Source organism: Bos grunniens, chromosome 8, assembly GCF_055505025.1.
Source record: "Bos grunniens cultivar Pamir isolate PY7600 chromosome 8, Bosgru_T2T1.0, whole genome shotgun sequence".
NCBI classification, from domain to species: Eukaryota; Metazoa; Chordata; class Mammalia; order Artiodactyla; family Bovidae; genus Bos; species Bos grunniens.
Window position 1 is genome coordinate 20,886,453 of NC_141172.1, and position 22,432 is coordinate 20,908,884.

Below are 22,432 nucleotides of genomic sequence, written 5' to 3' on the forward strand. Positions count from 1 at the left end.
TCCTGTGACTCAGATGCCTACACAAAGGGGCTGTTGCCCAGTAGTCAGAGTAGTCAGGGGAAGGAAATGCTTGCTCACCTTCGCTGTGTTTGGAATAACCACTCCACATCAAAAGAGTGACTCACTCTGCCTACTTGCCAGCCTTGAGCTTGCTTCCACCTCCCACTACCCCTGCTGGTTGTGCTGTTCTTGGCTGAAGAGGCCTTCCCCCAGCAAGTCCAGGTTTGCGGAACCTGGCACCTAACTTTCCTGAATGACGAGGCTTCCTGAGGTGGATTGCTCTGCGGGTTAGAACCTGAAGGTGACCACCAATTTGCCTGACCTACGATCCAAGGTATATGATTCAAAGGTAAAAGCTGGGCTTTCACCTCTCTTCCTCAAACAGCACAAAGAGAAATGGAATTGTTTTATTTCCCTCCTCCTGCTTACAGTAAACACGTAACCTGAAAAGGTACCTATTTTCGTTGGTTTTAGAGAAACATGTTGCTGCTATAAGTTCCAGAAGCCACTGGGTTCCTTTTGGGGAGCTCAGCAGTATGTATCACAGTGTGGGGCTGATGGTGGATGTTCAGAAAATATTTATTCCTGGTGGATATGCCTCTTAACTGGATGGAAGCCATTGTAGAGTAAATCACTTCACTTTAGAGATTCTTAGCAAGGAAGAATCCACTCAAAATCCATTACTAGATTAGATATTGAGGAGATTGTGGTTATGGAAAACTAAAGGACTTTGGAATTAGCAGAGATGGGTTTAAGATTGGAAACTCTGGACCAATCCCTTAAATTCTTATCAAATAAATGCAGCATGGTGCTAAAGGAGTTTTAGAGTCAGACAGATCTGTGCTAGAATCTCGGTGGACCACTTACCAGCCACATGACTACTGGTGATTTACTTCTCTGTGTTTAATTTCCTTAGATAATAGAGTGTGAAATTTCCCTCTTAAGCTTGTGACAAGGTTAAATTAGATAATGTGAGCTATTTCCTAAACACGGAAACTGGGACACATTAGTATTCAATAAATTTTATTTATACCCTGAACCTATTTCCTAACTTGGAAAAAGGAAAGAATAAAACATGCCATCAGATCAGATCAGATCAGATCAGTCGCTCAGTCGTGTCCGACTCTGCTACAAAGGGATGGTACAGATTAGTATGGAGTACTATGGAGAAAGTGTTTCCCAGCGTGATTTATAAGCATTATCTAACTTCGTCTTGGCAATAGGCCTAGTCCTTTGTTCCAGTGTCTGAATGTGGGCTTATTGCTGTTATATTTTAGCATAGTCTTTGGTATTTTGCACATAAATTTAACAGAGCATCATTCAGAATGCCTGTAGCACATGATTATTTACATTAATAATGTGTGTGACAACCTGCAAGTGTTTAAGGAACATTATCCTCAGATATTTCACCACTGAGTGTTCACGTTGTCAGCTTCCCCTCATTCTGGGATATTCAGGGCAACATAGATTTACCACAGTGATATGGCTCAATCAATGTTGGGTTTGTCTCAGGAAGGACACTTATGAAGCTCACTTAGAGCAGAGCTTCCTGCCCCACCTTTCCTTTCAGGCAGCCAGTTGGGCTTCTCTGGCCTGCCCTGCTAAATAAAAATGCTCTGGGGGATTTGGAGAAGAGTTGGTGTGAATGGGTTTATATATTATCCAGATTGCCTCATTATTACTCATAGTCTGTTGGAAAATTTCCAACCTTTTTCTGCTTGATCCTAGCTACCTAAGGATTTTGGACTGACATCTGCTATCAAAGCCCATCTGGAAAGAGCATATTTGAGAATTAAGTTTAATTCACAAACATTAAGCAGTAATAGTTAATAATAAGGGATTGGTGTGGAGTAGAAAAAAGTTTTCCTGGCTTCAGTAAAAGATGGATTTAGGTTCAAATCCCACGACTATCTGTATGCCTCTGGGCATATTACTCTTAGAGCATTGCTTAGTAATCTATACATAAAATATCTCCTTACAATGTTGTGAGGAATGATAAAGATGTTTTACACATACAACTTCACTACTAGTAATGTTTCCCATAAATGGCAGCTATCATTAGTATTGCCTTGATATCCTAAATGATCCTCGAAAAAGAAATGCTCAGAGAAACTGATCAGTTTTTCTGTAGGTGTCACTATCCCATAAGGTTATCATACTGAATAGGGAAAATGGAAATTGCTTTGTAAAGTCATAAATATAAAGTTACTATGGTTGTTTAGAGAAAAGGCACTTGAGATCAAAGAGACACTGAAGCTATACCATACAGGGTGACCGCTCTTTCTTTGTTAGAATATAGGACAAGAAGAGAAGCAAGGCATTAGCTGAAGGCATAACTGAGATTCACTTTTTTCATACTTCTTAGATTGGTCCATTTCTAATATGTATTAACTATGGCATTTCTAAGAGAAACTTTGGTGGTGTTTATTTATGTGTACCAGTGTGCATGTATGAGTGTACGTGTGTCTGTGTGTGCACATTAAAAGATTTTTATTTAGCTGAACAATTTTCATTTTATTGATTCTAAAAAAAAAAATTAGGATACAGAAAGAAAGAATAAAGGTAGACTTTATTCTTAATATCTTACTTATAAGAGTCCAAGAAAATTAACCATAATAACATAAAAATGAAGTGAAAAATATTTTTATATAACTAGCTGGATGTATTTACACATTACACCCAAGATGTACAAGGCTTAGAAAATTGTTCACGTAAATATAGAGTAATTCATTGTATTCTTTATCTCTGAGTAATGATTAACTTTTTAAAAGATGTATTTCTTTACTAATCTGGAAAAACCCCACACTTATTTGGAGGGCATTTATTCTCAGTAGTAGTAGTAGTAGTGTTAGTTGCTCAGTCGTACCCGACTCTGCGACCCCATGGACTGCAGCCCATCAGGCTCCTCTGTCCTTGGGATTTTCCAGGCAAGGATACTGGAGTGGGTTGCCATTTCCTTCTCCAGGGGATCTTCCCCGACCCAGGGATCCAACCTGGGTGTGCTGCACTGCAGGCAGATTCTTTACTGACTGAGCTACGAGGGAAGCCCCCATATTCTCAGTAGACTGTCTTAATTAAAATTCCAGCATTGGAATTGGCTGTGGCAACACAGGGGATGTGACAAGATGGTGAATAGATTACCTGGATAATTTGATCAGTAAAGATGGATGATGTATGTATGTAACTCAGTCCCCTGAATTTTGTGGTTTTATTTGCCTGCCTTGCCCAGGTAATTACATCAAATTGCCACATCACTTGGCTGTGCAGACATGGCAAAGATTTTAGCTTATGCTCAGCCAGTTGAGAAAGCCTGACTTGCATAATTGTTATTCTGCCTTTAAAACATCTATCTATGAATGTTTAACTGAATAATTTGCCTGAACTTGCTTTTTGGAGTTTCTGATGTGGGTTGATATGTGCCATCCATGACTATGGCACTTTACAAGCCTACTGAGAAATAGACTTACTTAAAGTCTATTTCATAAAGTTCTTCCTGTCTCCCTCTCTCTCTTCTCCCATGTTTCCTCCCTTTATTTTTATTTTCTTCCAGTTCTTTTTCATAAAATTATACAATGTTAGGATTTGGTGGCATGGAGTATGCATAACTATGTTTCTCAAACTTAATTAATTCCCATACAATATTCATGGATTTTACATATTTTGTTATTTAATTAAAAAATAGATTATTTAAAAAAATCTTAAGTATTCCCTCTTTTAGATTCATTTTTTAAAACTATATTCAAGAATCATAGTTTTGTAAAAAATTATGTTTTAATTTATTTATTTGGTTGCACGGGGTCTTAATTGAGTCACACGGGATCTTTAGTTATGGCATGTGAACTCTTAGTTGCCATATGTGGGAGCTAGTTCCTTGACCAGGACCTAAACCTGGATCCCCTGTGTTGGGAGCGTGGTCTTAGCTGCCACTGGACCACCAGGGAAGTCCCTAGAATCATAGATTTAGCATGCTGATTAGTTCACTGATTTTTCTAACAAACCATAAAAGAAATATATTACAGATAAAGAAAGTTTATAGCTATACCACCTAAGATTATGCCACTTAGCTTTGGGAAACACTGTTCTAGTCCAACTTCAAATGAGAAAGCTGAGATCCAGAGAATTAGTGTTTTCTAGAGGCACACACGACTGAGCAACTTCACTTTCACTTTTCACTTTCACGCATTGGAGAAGGACATGGCAACCCACTCCAGTGTTCTTGCCTGGAGAATCCCAGGGATGGTGGAGCCTGGTGGGCTGCCGTCTCTGGGGTTGCACAGAGTCGGACATGACTAAAGGGACTTAGCAGCAGTAGCAGCAGCAGAGGCATATAGCCAGTTAAGAGCAGAGGTAATAGGTGAAACCATGCTTTTGGACTGTTAAATTCAGTCCTCTTCTACCATACCTACACTGACTTATTATGTTAGTTACGTCAAGGCAAGGGCTATTCTTAGGCTATCAAGGGACCACAGATGCTTCAAAACAGTGGTCTTCAAAAAGAGTACTCAGTTAGGGGTTTACAGAGACTTGTCCAGGACACAGATAGAGCCAAGGATATTTTCAGAGCCATACCTTTCCTGTGAATTCTTCACTAAGGGTCTGTGGATCTACATTTATTATTGCCCTTTTGCAAGCTTACAAGAGAAAGTCATATTTTTCATTCACTGCATGGCCCTAGAGTGAAAACATTTTAGCAGTGATACCAGACAAGGGATACTTGAAAATACTAACTATGCTAATACAGGAGTAAAAGAGTGAAAAGAATTTCATGTCTGGGTAACAAATCACAGACAGTCTCTAGTTCTTTGCTCTCCACAAAGCAAATAAGTAAATAAATAAATTTTCAGCTGATAGGTCTTTAAAAATAATTTTTTATGATATACCAGTATATAAATTTTTACATAAAAGCTGTTTGAAAGTCAAGATTTAAGTGTCATAACTATAATTAAGTGTCCTTCCATCCCCATCTACAAATAAGGATTTTTAACACTAACCTCAATTAAAATGACAAACAAGAACAGGATTAATACTAAACCCTGTTGCTGCTGCTGCTAAGTCGTTTCAGTCGTGTCTGACTCCTCGCGACCCCATGGACTGTAGCCCACCAGGCTCCTCCATCCATGGGATTTTCTAGGCAAGAGTACTAAACCCCTAACTCATTCTAATAGTAAGTAGTATTCATATTCAGATCCATGTGGGAAAATTCTGACTGATCCATTTCATTGAGAAATACACATACAAAAAAGAGGTATTTTTAAAATATTACTTTTTATTATTTTTAATTTCTTTACCAATCTTTTAACACAATTATATTAACAATAACTCAATAATACAATTTTTTGCTAATCATGGATTCTTCATGGTGGCTCAAATTGTAAAGAATCTGTCTACAATGTAGGAGACCTGGATTCAATACCTGGATCAGGAAGATCCCCTGGAAAATTCAGGAGAAATTTTTTTTAACGTTTAGCACTTGAGAACTTTTTTAAAAGTCACTTTAGCTTACATTTTTGCTGTGAAAAAGTATAATAGCCTTTAACAGAGATTTTTAAGAATAAAATTACGTTGACTTTTCTGTGAAGACTGACGGAAGGCTGAGTGGGGTAACGGTCACCATCACTGGAGAATGTACTTGTTAGAAGATGCATTGGTGGGCAGACCAAGGCCTGGACCAACTGGAGGGAATAGCCAGCTCCTGCCTTGACCTCATGACATCTGTGTCTTTATCACTTTCCTTACCATCATCACTGCTAGAGAAAAACTTTCTCCCTTGCTTCCCTGTTTAGGATTTACTCACATTGTCACTTTCAGGAACAAGTGCACTAAGCATAATAAGGAAATAAATATATTACTTTATTATCTAAAAAAGAATAAAATTATGTTACATAAATAAGATTGTATGAAATTAGAATAAAATCTGATAAGGAAGGGAAATGGAAAAACAAGTTCAAAAAAATAAAAGGAAAAATTTTAATTTCCAGTTGTTAAATAAGAGCTTATTTTTGAACTGCTATTCTTTTAGATGGATGATAATAGGGGATTAATCACTTTAGCATTTATATTCCCTAGGATGCAGTTTAAAATTTTGTAACAATTTTACTTTTAAAAGGGAATATTTAAAATAAGTTGGAAATTATTTAATTTGTACTTACTTACATTTTGGACAAATTTCAGATGTCACTTTAAAGTTGTGCAAGGAGTTATATTGATTTTCAAATCCCTTGAGGGAGTATATAAACAGGAAGTTGAACTTTCAGAGCTAGAATTGGTTTTCTAGCTATAGAGTCCTCCATGGAGAATCCTTTGCCTCGACTAGTTTCCCTGGAAAGAAAACGGTACCCATCTAAAAGAGCACACTGTCTCCTGGATGCTGCCAGTATTCTGGGGTGGACTTTCAGATATCCAGGTCCCAGGTGAGCCTGGATACTTTGTGGTATTTGTGCCTGTCAGATAAACATCTACGGGAAAGTCCAAAACCTCATAGGGGACATTGTACTGGTTCTAAAGAAATCTTATTCAGCCCCCTATACCACCATAGGATATAGCTTCTGTATTTACTAGATAAAATAAAATGATTCATTTTTACGTTCTTATAAAAGTTGGAAAAATCCAAAACAGGTAACAAAACTAGAAAACATTTGAATAGGAAAAACAGCAGCATGCATTTAAAATGTATGCATTGACATAAAACAAATGTGCACTTTTAAAGTGATATGTAACCATGATGCTGTTCTGTTATTAAAATTTTGAAGTTAGAGTACTGAAGTTCACACTGTTTAAATCTGTCTTTAAAGAGGGTTAGTTCAGATCATAACTCCTTACTTTAGTAATATATATATCTAGTTCTTCTATCTCAGAGAAATGCAAATTATTTATGCTCGATTCCAGCAGCATCGTATTTTGTGTCACCAAAAGCTTTTACTTAAAGGATATACTTGAAGTTTTCTCTAATTTTTTTCCCCTAATTTTTATGCTTTTGTTTCAAGAAATAAAAAAAGAAATATAGGCAAAATTTCCCCTTACATTTAAAATGATTGAACTAAAATACTTTAAAAAATATAAAAATCCCTAAAAACTATCTTGATCAAACTAATAATTTTCTGATCAAGCCTTCATAAAAACATTTCAACACAATTGTATGATAGAGGCTGCTTTTGGGTTTAGCTTCAGAGCATTATGAAATATAGATTTCATTCTGTTCTATTAACTCTTGATTGTATTAAAAAATGACTGACCTTTTCCCCCAAGAGGACTTATCTTCATTTTGGAAGAAACAAAACAAAAAATAATGAGATCTAACACTCCATGAACACATTTAGACAGAGCACTTCTACAGAGCTTAGAGTCTGGAAATAAATCCAGTATCAATTCCAACATACTCTATTGAAATGTCCTTTTTCCTCAGGAATCACAGTTTTGCCTTATGCTGCTTATATTCCACTCCAGACTGTTGCAAAGAAGCCATGGAAACTATTATCATTAGAAGAAAAATATTAGGGAAAAAATACTTGCATTAAAAAAAAATTGCTACTCTGCTAGACTTCTGGGAGATTTATTATAAACACCATATTGCTTGGAAAGTCAGAAACTTGTAAATCTTCCAAGCAATTAGGAGAAGACATCATTCTTAAGTATTAATTGCTTTTTCAAATTGAAATAAGCTTTCAAATAATGTTTATAAAGAAAATTGCCGACAACTCCCAGTTGTTTCACTTATAGTACTTACTCTGATGAGTTTTTAAATAACCGAACTCAACATTTTTATTGGCATCACAAATATAAAATAACCCAAGATATGCTCTGACCTAGTTTGAAAAAAAATACCAAGATTCATTCAAAAAATATAATAAGATGACTTGATTTAGAAGGTGAGCAAGTAGGATTACATATTTTAGAGTCAGTCTTAGGGTAGGTGCCGGATGGTATTCAGGTCATTTGCTTAAGAGAAAGGCAAAGATGAGTTACTCCTTGCCTTTTTATTAAAAATCATGCAGTGTTTCATGCTTTTTTCAGTGTTTAGTGTATTTAGCTGTGATATTTACAGTAACCTTATTACAAGTTGATTAAGGTTTAATCACAGCTGACTAAGCAAGTGGGCATGAAAGACGGAGAGAAAAAGTCATAATTATTACTCCCTTGTGTGTATCTTTATAATATTCAAGGATTTAGAGACTCAAATACATCCTTTACAGCTAATTTTACCTTACTTTTTCCATGGAAGGTAAAATAATTTGGGGCGTATAGGGAAACTGAAAGTGCAGAAAATACTTATATAATAGTATCAGGTGTTATCTAGTACTCTGTTAAGTTTTTCATACTGGTTAAGAAAGCAGTATTCCCCAAATACATCGGGGAGCGCTAATATTTTACACATACTTCTCAGGACCTAAGTCCGCCCAGAGCTCAACATTTTAGTCTAAGGTAAAAGCCCCTGTCCCAAGTGAATGGGGAAGAAAGACAAGAAAGCTATGCCTGACCTGTCCCCCTCTCCCCATCCAACCAGAACAAAAGCGCCTCGTTCCCTTTGCAGCCCTCTGCAGTTTTCTCCCTTTCTGCGAGTTTAGGCAAGTCTAGTCTTTAGCCCCTGGGTTAGCAGGCTGTGGGACCGGAGAATTTACAAATTAAGCTCTTATTCTTTGCAATGGGATACTATCTTTGAATGTGAATAGGAATTAGCTGTATCATTTGAATGTTTTTAAGATGTAAACTGAGTATCTGCTTAAAATTAGATTTAAGTATCATTAACAACAACCTACAATCTTTAGCCTACTTAGTGCAAGGAAAAGAAAAAAGAAGTACTTCCTCTTTACACTGTGAAGTATCATGTTAGATTGCCAACACTTTTAAGTAAAATACCCAAATACGTGGTGTTTTGTTTTGTTCTGTTTCAAATACAATAAAATAATGCTTTTAAACATCGCTTAGCTTCATCATACAGGAGTAATGGAAGCGTGAACCTTAGATACATTCTGGAGATTCGATAAAACGTATGGGAACGTTCAGATGTGAAGCTCCCAGCCGAAAAACTTACAGCTCCGACAGTTTTCTGCTGGGTCATTTGATTGCTCCAAACTCCTAATAGAGGACTCATAAATACTGGACAAAGGGGAAAAAGAAAAATGCCATCTTTCATAAAACAATAGCAACAACTTAGAAAACCAAGACTCAACTAGTAATAAAGAGAAAATCCAGCTCCTTTGAAAACCTAACTCAGAGACTGACAAAAAGTTTATTTTTTATTTATAAAAATAAAGCCTACCTTCCCCTTTTCTTTGATCACATTTGTGTAGAATAGTATAATTGTCACATTCGTTTCTCATGTTAGAAACGACGATAGGAATCATGATATCTAGGAAATGTTCATGTAAGAATTTTCCCCAGAAGAGGTTGCCTCCCAAGTTTATTATCAGTTAGTTTTATGTTCAACATTGTGTTTAGAAGTACATTTCAGTGTAGAAAGAAAACCATCCATTTGCCTATAATGTTGTTGCTCTTGGTTACTTCTCATTGGAAATGAGTATTATACCTGGTTCCTTCTTTCTGGCTTTCATTCCATTTTCCCAGCCAGTAATCTTGTGGGAAATATTTGGACAAGTCTAATGCTTTCAGTCAAAACATAAAGCACTTTGAAAAGTGGAGTAAAATAAGACAGTCATTTCTAAAAGCTTTATTATTTTTCAGTTTAAAAATAATGAGTCAGATTTGAAACCTCATGATGACCAAGGTTTTAATCTGATAATTTTAATAATTGATGTGCTGATTGTTGCATTGTGTAACTTATATTTTTATTTTTAAAGGTCTTTTCCACAAAGTATGGAGAGAATGAATATGTAGCATTTCTATTGCTGTTTTGGTTCTAAATCTGAAGTCGTATGTTCTTATAACTTTGGATTTTGACATTCATTCCTTTTGTAATTTTGGAAGATAACACTATGTTAGAAGGAAAATTGTGCCAGAAGCTAAAGCACATTGTATATTTCTATTACTCCTATCTCTTACAGCCTTCATGTCCCTATGTATGCAAAATGAGAGCGCGCTAAAGACCAAAGAGACATCAGAAAGCCTCTGCTAGCACTCCTTCCCTTTACTCATGAACAGACTGAAGCTCAAGCAGCCAGCATGGTTTCGTACAAGGGCTTGAATTTTGCAATCAGGCTTGAATTCTGTCTTAGTAACCGTGTAAACTTGGATAAGTTACTTAAACTTTCTGAGGCTTGGTGTTGTCTTTTGTGGAATGGGGATGATAACGCTTAACTGCTAGGCATGCCTTGAAGAATTTAATTAAAATTACGTATTTGAATGTCTGATAAACAGCACACACTTAGAATTTCTTAGTCCTCCTCTGTTTTTCAGGTAGTAAAGTGAATTAGGAACAGGAACCTGCTCTAGATCTTGAGCACATCAGACTTCTATGTTATACTATTTCTACCACAACTGCTGGTGAGTCCTCCCAAATCTCTAGCTTCTGGAAATGAAATCCCTCTATCTCTTGCCTGTTTTGACCGTATGCATTTTCTCTCAGTCTCCTTTAAATTGCCCAGGAAAAGCAGCAGATCAATTCTTCTTATGGTGGATGCTGAATTCTATGCACGGTCACTCTACCTTATTCTCCAAGAACTAGTGCCAAACTTATTTCTTCAGAATCAGTGAACCTTCTCTAAGGCTTTTTTTCAAAGTTCAATGTATGGAGTGATAATTTTCAGAGAAATAGGAAAGCAGAAGATAAATGGCAGACCAGAGAGTCCATACATGAGAAAAAGGTTTTCAGCAAGTAATCAGTCAGTAACTCAAAGGAGAGTCCAGACATCCTAGTATACCACAGTAGACTGTGAAGCGTATGACAAGAAATGCATTACTAATGAAGTGCCAATGTTTACAAAGACCTTATTTCTACTTTCTTATAAATTACAAAAGATTTAAAATGATCTAACAGCATCACTTCTACTTAATTCCATTCTACTAAGTTTTCTTTGAAAGAGAGAGAGGCTGGCTAGAAAACAAAGCTGTCGGGCTTGGTATCTGGCATGGTAAATAGCTTGCCTTAATTATGTTGAAGCCTATGAGAAATCTTATTGATACACTAAACAGAGTTGTAAATAAATGATATGTAAATATATGGCTCTGGACGATGGAGTTTGATTATTCGGTGGTAAGGCAGTACTGGTGGAAAGACAGGTGGGCCAGCACACTTGTCTTATTTGCTAAGAGAAAATATATTGTCATGCATCTGACTCATATTCTCATTCTTCCTTGTACTGTACTGCAAACACAGGTGTATTAACATTGAGATAAGGCATGGTGAGACAAAACACATCCTTTTTAACTTTATCTTCCTGACCAAAAAGAGCAGATAGAAGCCTGACTGATGGCGTTGTTGTTGTTTAGTTGCTAAGTTGTGCCCTACTCTTTGCGACCCCATGAACTGCATGCAGCACGCCAGGCTTCCCTGTCCTTCACTATCTCCCTGAGTTTGCTCAAACTCATGTCCATTGAGTCAATAATGCTATCTAGCCATCTCATCCTCTGCTGTCCCCTTCTCCTCTTGCCCTCAGTCTTTCCCAGCATCAGGAATTCTGGGCATTTGGACCAAAACCAAACACAGGTGAGATGGATCAGGGAAATTCTTTGACAGGTAAAAGAAACTGCCCCACACTGATTACAGGAGACATTAATCTGAATTTCATTAAATATTTCTCATTCAGTTGGGTGAATATTATCCAAAGATGACCTTTACTTGGGGCCTCCACTGTTCTTGATATTCTACAACAGAAGAAAATACTAAGTAGCAAACTTTAAGTCTAATTATCTACTAGGATAAATAAGGGAATCCTACTTATTTAATATAAGTATAAACACTTATAAATACTTCCCCTCTTAAGTAAAAGTAATATACAATGAGAATAAAAAATTAAAATAGAAAATAAGCAGTAAAGAAAAGAAGAATACAAATATGATAACCATAAAAGTTAACATTTTGGCCATGTGTTAGTCACTTAGTCGTGTCCAACACTTTGCAATCCCATGGACTGTAGCCTGCCAGGCTCCTCTGTCCATGGAGTTTTCCAGGCAAGAATACTGGAGTGGGTTGCCATTCCTTCTCCAGGGTATCTTCCTGACACAGGGATGGAATCTGGGTCTCCCACATTGCAGGCAGACTCTTTACCATCTAAGCCACCAGGGAAGCCCAACATTATGGCCATAATTAACTTCAAAATTAGACTCTGATGTTCCTGGTATTGAAGACAAAAAGGAGTCATGTAAAAGTTGCCAACTTGCACCATATACCAAAATTCATTTGGAGGTATCAAATAAGCTAAAATTGCAAAACTCATAGAAAGAGAAAATATAGGAGAATATGTTTGTGACAAAGATTTCTTACAAGGGACACAAAAATACTAGCTGTAAAAAAATTAAATAGAGTTTATCAAAATTATAAATTGTTCATCAAAAGATACCTTTAAGAAATTGAAAAATCACACAATTGCAGAAATGTTTATGTTATATATATCTAACTGAAGATTTATAATTATAATACATAATGAACTCAATAATAAAAAGCCAAGCAGTCCAAAGGACTTAAATTAGGCAGAAAATCTGAAAAGAAAGGTATGTGAGTAGTCATAAAATATAACAAAAAATACTCAACATCATTGTTGTTGTTCTGTCTCTGAGTCGTGTCTGACTCTTGGGCTGCAGCATGCCAGGCCTTCCTGTCCCTCACCATCTCCTGGAGTTTGCCCAAGTTCATGTCCATTGAATCAGTGATGCCATCCAACCATCTCATCCTCTGTCATTCTCTTCTGCCTTCAGTCTTTCCCAGCATCAGAGTCTTTTCCAATGAGTTGGCTGTTTGCATCTTATTGTCTATATCGAACTGTATAAAAAAGCAACATCATTAGTCATCAGGAAAATGTAAACTAAATCACAATGGGATACTGTAATAAGGAAGAAACTTTGTATTATATTACAAATTAATCACTAAAAGGGTATTACCTATAAGCTTATCATAATAATGCCCATCTCTGGGAACCCTGCCTCCCAAGTAGTGAGTGGTAAGCTAAAGTACTTTTGTTTAGCTCACTGGAATCTTCCTGACCAGGTCCATCTGTGAATGGCTGCAGAGAGGAAGAAATTAACATATTCCCTCCCCTTTATGAGGGGATGGCCAGAACAAGGACTTTACACCCTCCCCTTTTAGTCAAAAGAAGCCTGAATTTCAACTTAGGGAAGATGGTTCTTTGGGACACTAGTCCACCATCTTCTTGGTCTGCTGGCTTTCTGAGAGTTTCTTGCTTCCATAACCTATCTCTCAATTTCTTGCCCTGTCATGTGGCAAGCAGTATGAGCTTGGTTTTAGTAATAGTATTACTACATACTCAGCAGAATGGCTGGTATTTTAAAACTTGACAACGTGAAATACTGGAAAGGATTAGAAGTTCTCTGTGTGTGTATAATGATGTAATCACTTTGAAAAACATTAAATATACCTACTCCCTGATCTATGGAAAGACTTAGACAAGAATGTTCATGTCAGTTTTACTCAAATGGCCTAAAACTAGAATCAGCCAGAACATTCATCAATAGGAGAATTGATAAACAAATTTTAGTATATGAATACACTGGAACACTATTAAGTAACAAAAAGGAGCACCTGTTGAATGTGCAATAGCATGATAAGTCTCAAAAATACGCTGATCAAAGCAAAATACACAAGACACAAAAGAGTATATATTGTATTTTTCCATTTATATGAAGTTCTAGAACAAGAAAACTACTTTTTGTTAACTAAATCAAAATAGTGTTTTACTGGAAGGGAGGAGTAGGAGGAGATTTACTAGGAAGGGGCATGAGGGAACTTTCTGTCGAGATGGAAATGTTCTATATCTTACAAGCTTATTCATCACAGTGGATGTGTGCATTCGTGAAAATTCATCAAACTGTAGACTTGAGAGATCCATGCATTTCATGCCATGTAATTTGAAAAGGGACAGTATTTCCTTACTCAATTGTTGATATAAATGATAGCCTCAACTATGTTTTAAAGCAAATTATGGAGAAGATTTTATTGAAGACACCACAGAGTGCTTATGTATCTTCGCTAAGACACTTTGTTTTCTAGTCTTTAGACACTTCATCTCAACTCATTTCTCCTCCCTTGACCACCTGAAGCCTTAGTAGCTATAAGCAAACAGCATCTGCATTACCTGGGAGTTGTTAGACATGCAAGTTCTCAGGCCTCACTAAACCGGAATACCTGTGCAGGGCGGCGGGGAGGGGTCCAGGGGTCTTATTTTAACAAGCCCTTCAAGCAATTGTGCTGCACGTTAACCTATAAAAAGCTCGGCTGTGTTATAATCTGAGGTGGTGAGTGCAGAAAAGATCTTTGGGCAGCGACGGACCACCAGGTAAGTGCTTCAACCTCCAGTGCTGAGTGAACACGAAAGCCCTTGATTGGGGAGAACCGTTGTGGAGCCAGCTGGCAGGCTCTGAACAAGCACGAATATTCTGGGCACAGGGACATCACTGTACGGCTGCCAGAGCCTCCCTCTCAGAGAAGCACCAGCACCAGCCAAGAAACAAATGCCACTTCTTCCCCTTCCTTTTTCTTCTCTTTCCTGACCCACTGGCACTGCTGACCTGACTGCCAGATTTAATTACAGGCTGCGAGAGAAGTTCTAGTGTTTGGATTTGGTTCCCTAAGGGAAAAATGACTTACTTTAGAAGATGGGAGACACGCTTCCAGAAGGGCAGAGGGACTGCATGGCAGGGAAGCTCCTGTGACCAGCAGTCACTGTGAGATCTTCCAACTAATCACTAGGATGAGCTGAAAACAGAAATAACCAAGAAACGTAGGTCACAGGTCACCTTCCTGGGATTTATGGCACAGCCCGGAAGGTTTAGAAGGGAACCTACCACCTGCTCAGATTCGGCACCAACACACACATGAAGAGCTGCTTACGTATCGCATGGTGTTTAGCAACATGTGTTTAAACACCATGATGTTTAGTAACTTAACATACATTGGGTTGACGGAAAAGTTCGTTCGGGTTTTTCCATAAGATGTTATGAAAATCTTGAAAGAACTATCTGGCCAACACAATATATATTAGGCTCACAAATCTCAACCCCTGTTTCCCAAACATAGGCCTAGTACTCTGTCTTTATTCTTTCAGGATCCTCATTCTCTTTTAGATAGTCGAGGCAGATGTCAAAGAAAATCTTCTCCCCAAAGTATTAATATTGTGAATACACATGTAGGGGTGTAAAATTGCATGAGAAATACCATCTTCTCCTAGGGTTAATAACGTAAATATTATCCATTCTTCCTTGCAATCAAACTATCAACTAGGATCTCAAATAGATTGGTGAATAAAGTTAAACCACAAATTTGATCTCCATTAGGTAGAGTTTTAAAAATAAAAGGCAAACAACTAGGGAAGGGAAACAGGCCTGGCTTAGAATTCCCACTTAACCTCTCTTAGCTTAGTAGCAGGGGCCTTAGATGAGTGTACTTGAGAATTTTGAGCCCCATTTTCTTTACTTAAAAAAAATTCTCAATTGTGTTTGGAGAAAAGTGTATGTAAAGTACTTGACACTGACTTCCAGTACATACTCAATAAATTGTAATAATGATAATAATGTGTGTGTGAAAGTCACTCAGTTGTGTCCGACTCTTCTCTACCCCATGGACTGTAGCCCACAGGACTCCTCTTTCCATGGGATTCTCTAGGCAAGAATACTGGAGTGGGTTAGCACTTCCTTCTCCAGAGGATCTCCCTGAACCAGGGATCGAACCCAGGCCTCCTGCATGGCAGGCAGATTCTTTACCATATAAATGATAATAATAATAATAAAAGACTAGTAATTAATTATCTTCAATTTAGAGAAGGCTTCTGTCACAGAGTGAATTAAAATAAAACATGAAAGCTTGTTTAAATATTAGTCTTTCCTGACATTTTACAATATTATCCTCTATGTTTACAATATAACCTAACTAAATAAAGTTAATTTAATGGAAAATTAGTTAGAACACAGAAATGCTAGTCTTAAGAACTCCTTGATCCTCAATTTGGTCTTTGTAATTGCTAAGAAAGAAAATGTTCATTTCCCACAATCCCGTCCAGACTGGAAACCAACTGGGATGAGTGACATATTACGATAAGAAGAAATCTCTAGTTACAGCTCTTACAAAACTTCAGTTTTCTTTCAACACAACAAGCATCACTTTTGACAGTTCTGCTCCACAAGAGACAGAAGCCCTTACAAATTTACTATCACTTGATCAGCCCCGTTCTCTGCTTTAGAGGTCAGAGGCCCAAAGGTTATAAAGTTGTCAAGAACCTTTTGATGATGTCCAGAGGGAGAATCTAGCCTTGCCTGCAAAGAAAAGTTAAGAGAGAATATGTTGCTCTTAAATATTCTGGATAATTTGTTACTATTCCCTATAGAAACACAACAGTACAGCTGGGTATAGTGGAAAATGTCTTGGATTTGACATTAGAAGTCATTGGTTCAGATCTTCTCACTAGTTTGAGTCTGAATGAGGCACATAAAGATTCCAAGTTTTCATTTCCTCATTCTGTAAAGTAGGTCATAGCAAGATTCAGTACCATATTTATATCCTACACTTTAAAACCTTCCTATGGTATGTTCCTCCCCTAGTCCTAAGAGTTAACGGGATCAGGAAAGCTAGGCCTAACCAGACACGATGCATCCCTCTGCTAGACACGGTATTGATACACAGGTCTTCAGAGTTCTCTGTCCCAAGTGAACCCAAGCCCTACTCTAGGGCTGCATGAGCATACTCCCTGGTCCTTCTGAAGGGACACTGTGATGTCACTGGACACATCCCAGGCCTGATAAGTAGCCAAATGAGGTCTATTTTCATGAGTTATAGACAGACCTTTAACATTACAGATTGGAGTGTCCCCATACAAGTTTCAAGGGCCCTTAAAACTTAGTACAGAAGTGGGCAGAGGATGAGGGAAAAGACGGGGGAAGACCACGAACTGCAAGTTTTCATTTGTCCCAGTACTTCACAAATACTATGGGCAGGTTTCTCTTTCTTATCTTAAAGGTTCATTACAAAATTGGCAATTTTTGGTTATATATAGTAATAGATTCCATTAACAAAGAGATAAGGAAATATCATGCCTTCAAAATAGTCATAGGCTAACAGGGAAGGTCTGTAATTTATAAGCATATACTTTCAATACAATGTGTAAAGGGCTTTGCATCTCATGCTCTTTAGCAGCTCAGATGACATTGCACCCCTGAATTTACTGCATAATCAGAACAAACATTAATTAAGATCACTTTGGGTAGCAAAGGAGTTCCATGAGAAGATTCTGCATGTAAATTAATCTCATTTTGGGCACAAGACATAGGGCATGTTTGTGTTCCCCGTTCAGTATGGGAGTGACAACAAAGGAGTCAAAGCTACCAACGCTGGTGTCATAAAGGCAAAGTTTGAACCTGTTTCTTCCATTCACTATTGTTGTGACTTAACACTAATAAGTTATCCACGTGGAATATATATCCAGTGGAATATTACTCAGCCATAAAAAGGAAGGAAATAATGTCATCCGCAGCAACGTGGGTGGACCTAGAGATTATCATACTGAGTGAAATAAGTCGAATAGAGAAAGATAAATATCATATATCACTTACATGTGGAACCTAAAAAATGGGGACAAATGAACTTATTTACAAATCAGAAATAGAGTCACAGATGTAGCAAACAAACATGGTTATGAGAGAGGAAATGGGAAAGGGGTAAACTGGGATACTGGGACTGACATATACACACTACCATATATAAAATAGATAACTAATAAGGACCTACTATATAGCATAGGGACCTATTCTCAATACTCTGTAATGACTTATATGGGAAAAGAATCTAAAAAAGAGTGACTGTATGTATATGTATAATTGATGCACTTTTCTAAAGAGCAGAAACTAATAAAACATTTTAAGTCAACTATATTCTAAGAAAAATTTCTTTAAAAAGATAAAAACTTCTCTAAGCTCAGTTTCTTAATTTATAAAATGGAATTCCTAGCTGAAAATTTCTTAGCTGACTCTTCTAGACTGAATTCTGAGGAAACTGGCAATAAAACTATTTCTGGCTATAAACTGGATTTATATATTCAGCTTCCATGGAGTCAATGAAACTCTGAAATAGCATTTAACCCTGTTATCAGTTGAAAATGTATTCAAAATATGACTAGAGGACATACTTATCATCTTTTTCCAAAACATACATATGGGAATAAAAGACACCAAGACTAACAAAAAGCAGAAACTTCTTCTCAAGTGGCTATTGTTTCTCCCTTCTAGCTGTCTATGGAAACATAGCCCTGAAAATATATTAGAAATGGGAAAATATTATTCAGTATTCAGATTCATTTTATGCTTCCCTTTTTCATAAAATAAAACAAAACACTCAAGTGGTATACTTCTGAAATGTTCGGAATCAGATAGTATCCTCTTTTCCTTTATACCCAGCTTGTTTTGTTATAAAACTCCTGGGTCTTTTATTTTTTCCTTGAGAGAGATATACTTACCACTCTGTGACAACTCTTTCACAGTTGGTGCTTACACAAAAGAAATCTGAAAATAACCTGATTTTGGCTCTTTCCATAGTAAGTTGTAACAGGCATTTTCCCCCTGGTTTAGATGCTTGTAGATTTCACACAGTTTAGACTTTTATCATAGTCTGTGCTGGCACTTTTTTGGTATTAATTTTCGTTTGATTAGTCTATGATGCAAATAAATATGAAAGGAAACTGAATCAAAGCTAGAGGAAAGACCGTGTGTAAGTAGAGGAGCAAGGCGGAGAGGGGCTGAAGGGCAAGAGATGGTGTATGTTCAGTGTCTCCCATTTCATGTGGAGGCTAGTAGAAAGTGATGGCTACATTCCAAGCTTAGTTAGGCAAGAACCTAACAGAAGCAGAAGAGATTAAGAAGAGGTGGCAGGAATACACAGAAGAACTATACAAAAAATGGTCTTAAGGACCTGATTACCACAATGGTGTGGTCACTCACCTAGAGCCACACATACTGGAGTGTGAAGTCGAGTGGGCCTTAGGAAACGTTGTTGTTGTTCATTCTCTAAGTCATGTCCTACTCTTCACGGCCACGTGGACTGCAGCACACCAGGCTTCCCTGTTCTTCACTATCTTCCAGACTTAGCATCACCAACTCAATGGACATGAATCTGAGCAATCTAACCATTTCATCCTCTGCCACCCTCTTCTCCTTTTGCCTTCAGTCTTTCCCAGCATCATGGTCTTTTCCTGTAGGAAGCATTACTATGAATGAAGCTAGTGGAGGTGATAGAATTACAGCTGAACTATTTAAAATCCTAAAAGGTGGTGCTGTTAAAGTGCTGCACTCAATATGACAACAAATTTGGAAAACTCAACAGTGGCCACAAGACTGGAAAAGGTCAGCTTTCCTCCCAATTCCAAAAAAGGCAATGCCAAAGAATTTTCAAATTGCCGTACAACTGGGCTTGTTTTACAGACTAACAAGGTAGTGTTCAAAGTCCTTCAAGCTTCAGCAGTACATGACCAAGAACTTTCAGATGTTCAAGCTGAATTTAGAAAAGGCAGAGGAACCAGAGATCAAATTGCCAATATCTGTTGGGCCATAGAGAAAGCAAAGGAATTCCAGAAAAACATCTGCTTCATTGACTACACGAAAGCCTTTGACTTTGTGGATCACAACAAACTGTGGAAAATTCTTAAAAAGATGGGAATGCCAGACCACCTTACCTGCCTCCTGAGAAACCTGTATGCAGGTCAAGAAGCAACAATTAGAACCAAACATGGAACAATGGCCTTTTTCAAAAATGGAAAAGGAGTACATCAAGGCTGTATATTGTCACCCTGCTTATTTAACTTAAATGCAGAGTACATAATGCGAAATGCCAGGCTGTATGAATCCCAAGCTGGAAAAAAGATTTCCAGGAGAAATATCAATAACCTCATATATGCAGATGATACCACCCTAATAGTAGAAAGCAAAGAGGAACTGAAGAGCTTCTTGATGAGGGTGAAAGATGAGAGTGAAAAAACTGGTTTAAAACTGAACATTTAAAAAACTAAGATCATGGCAACCAGTCCCATCATCATGGCAAATAGATGGCGGAAAAAAGTAGAATCAGTGACAGATTTTATTTTCTTGGAATCCAAAATCACTGTAGACGGTGACTGTAGCCAGGAAATGAAGATGCTTGCTCCTTGGAAGAAAAGTTATGATAAATCTAGACAGCATTTTAAAAAGCAGAGACATCAGTTTGCTGACAAAAGTCTATATAGTCAAAGCTGTGGTTTCTCCAGTAGTCATGCACAAATGTGAAAGCTGGACCATAAAAAAGGCTGGGCACTGAAGAATTGATGCTTTCAAATTGTGGTCTGAAGACTCTGGAGAGTCCCTTGGACAGCAAGGAAACCAAACCAAACCATCCTAAAGGAAATCAGTCCTGAATATTCATCGAAAGGACTGATGCTGAAGCTGAAGCTCCAATACTTGGGCCACCTCATGTGGAGAACTGACTCATTGGAAAAGACCCTGAAGCTGGGAAAGATTGAGGGCAAGAGGAGAAGGGAGTGACAGAGGATGAGATGTTTGGATGGCATTGTTGGCTCAGCAGACATGGTGTGAGCAAACTCTGGGAGATGGTGAAGAACAAGGAGACCTGGCGTGCTACAGGCCATGGGGTCACAAAGAATTGGATGTGACTTAGAGACTGAACAACAACATTCCAAGATATGACACATTCTGGGAGGAGAGGGAGAGTACTTGTGGCCAGCAAGGAAATGACTGGGAACTGGGACCCACAGGAGAATTCCTCCATAGACTGGAGTCAGCAGGATGGAGCCTCAGTAGGGCAGTGAGTGTGAGTCTTAGACTAGTGTTGTTGACATGTAAGGGATCAAGAGGTCTCAGCAGGGGCTTCTAGGCCTTAGTAATAGTTGGTGTCTGAAAAGTACCTGAATCATAGTTCCTGGGAGGGTTCTGGGTGGATATAAAAAAATAGGTGGAAGGCAGGGTAGATTTGTGTAAACACCAGCAATCAGTACAGAAGTGTAAGTTCTCTGAAACTAATGCCCTAAAAATTTGGGGTTTAGGATCTCAGAATAATATCAAACCCTACTGACTCTTAAGGAGGTGGCTCAGACCTCAGTAGTGTAGTGTCCGCAAATGTTCAGCTTGTACACCTAGCTTGGGATGGGCAGAAATTGACAAAAATCTTAGTGGGGAAAGTGAACAAGTGTGGACAATTTTTAAGTGCTGCCTATATAGCCAGTGCTATGATAACTTGTCTATTTGCCTTACTGTTTAATCCTCACAATCCCTTTATGAAAAGGGCTTCCCTGGTGACTTAGATGGTAAAGAATAGGCCTGCAATGCGGGAGACCTGGGTTCAGTCACTGGGTCAGGAAGATTCGCTGGAGAAGGGAATGGCTACCCACTCCAGTATTCTTGCCTGGAGAATTCCATTGGCAGAGGAGCCTGGCAAACGGTACAGTCCATGGGGTTGCGAAGAGTCAGACATGATTGAGTGATTAATCCACACTTCATGATGTGGGAATAATAATTCCATTTTAGAGTTAAAAATGTTTTTTGAGGTTTAAATACTTATAAAATGTCATATCTTAGTATGTACTTAAATTTGGCATTTATTATTCTTGCCTAGGACATTTTTTGGTTTTAACAGTTTCATAATTATTTCAGGGGAATTTCTTTAGAAGAGACTGAAAGGTCTCCTTGTTTTGCCATCTTCATAGATGTCTCCAATATATGTGTTTTTTTTTTTTTTTTTTTGCAGCACATGCAGTAAAGTGAGTCTGACCATCTAGAATGGTCAGATTTGAACACCATGCTTGAACTTCAGTGTGCATGAGAAACAGCTGGGGAGCCTGTTAAATTTGCAGACTCCAGAGAGTTTCCCTGAGTCTAGTACATCTGGAGTGGGACCCAGGGATCTACATTTTGAACAATCATCAGATGTGTATTCAGCTATAAGTTGTCCGTGGACTACACACTGAGGTAGACTGTAAATGAGCAGCATAGATCTAGACCATGGTCATCTCTACATTTGGTCCAGGGCCTGTGTTCCCCCGGGATCATTTGATTATAAAATCAAAGGAGAAGTCACGGAACTGTACTCATTGCCCTTCACTGCTGCGGGGAGGGGAGGGCTGACGGGAGAGTAGTCAAGCTGCTGAGATGTAGGTCAAGGAAGAGCCACAGGATGGTTTACACAGTGCTGCTTTGACTGGCAAATACTGGATTACAAGGTCAAAGTCAGAGTGGTCTGGAACATTTCCAAGCAGAATAGACAAACCCAGAGGCCAACTTTAACAGGCTCTATCTACTAACAATTTTAGTATTTTGTATTTTTAAAATAGTGAAAATAATT

The 22,432-nt window shown here is 37.9% G+C and overlaps 1 long non-coding RNA gene across 1 annotated transcript in view; it reads left to right on the forward strand.

The window, feature by feature from the left end:
* The window catches only part of LOC147366736 (uncharacterized), a 25,387-nt gene continuing 2,955 nt past the window's right edge, over nucleotides 1-22,432 (forward strand). Inside the window, exon 1 of the long non-coding RNA XR_015169061.1 lies at nucleotides 1-334. This is a non-coding gene — a long non-coding RNA (uncharacterized LOC147366736). The remainder of the gene's footprint in view (nucleotides 335-22,432) is intronic.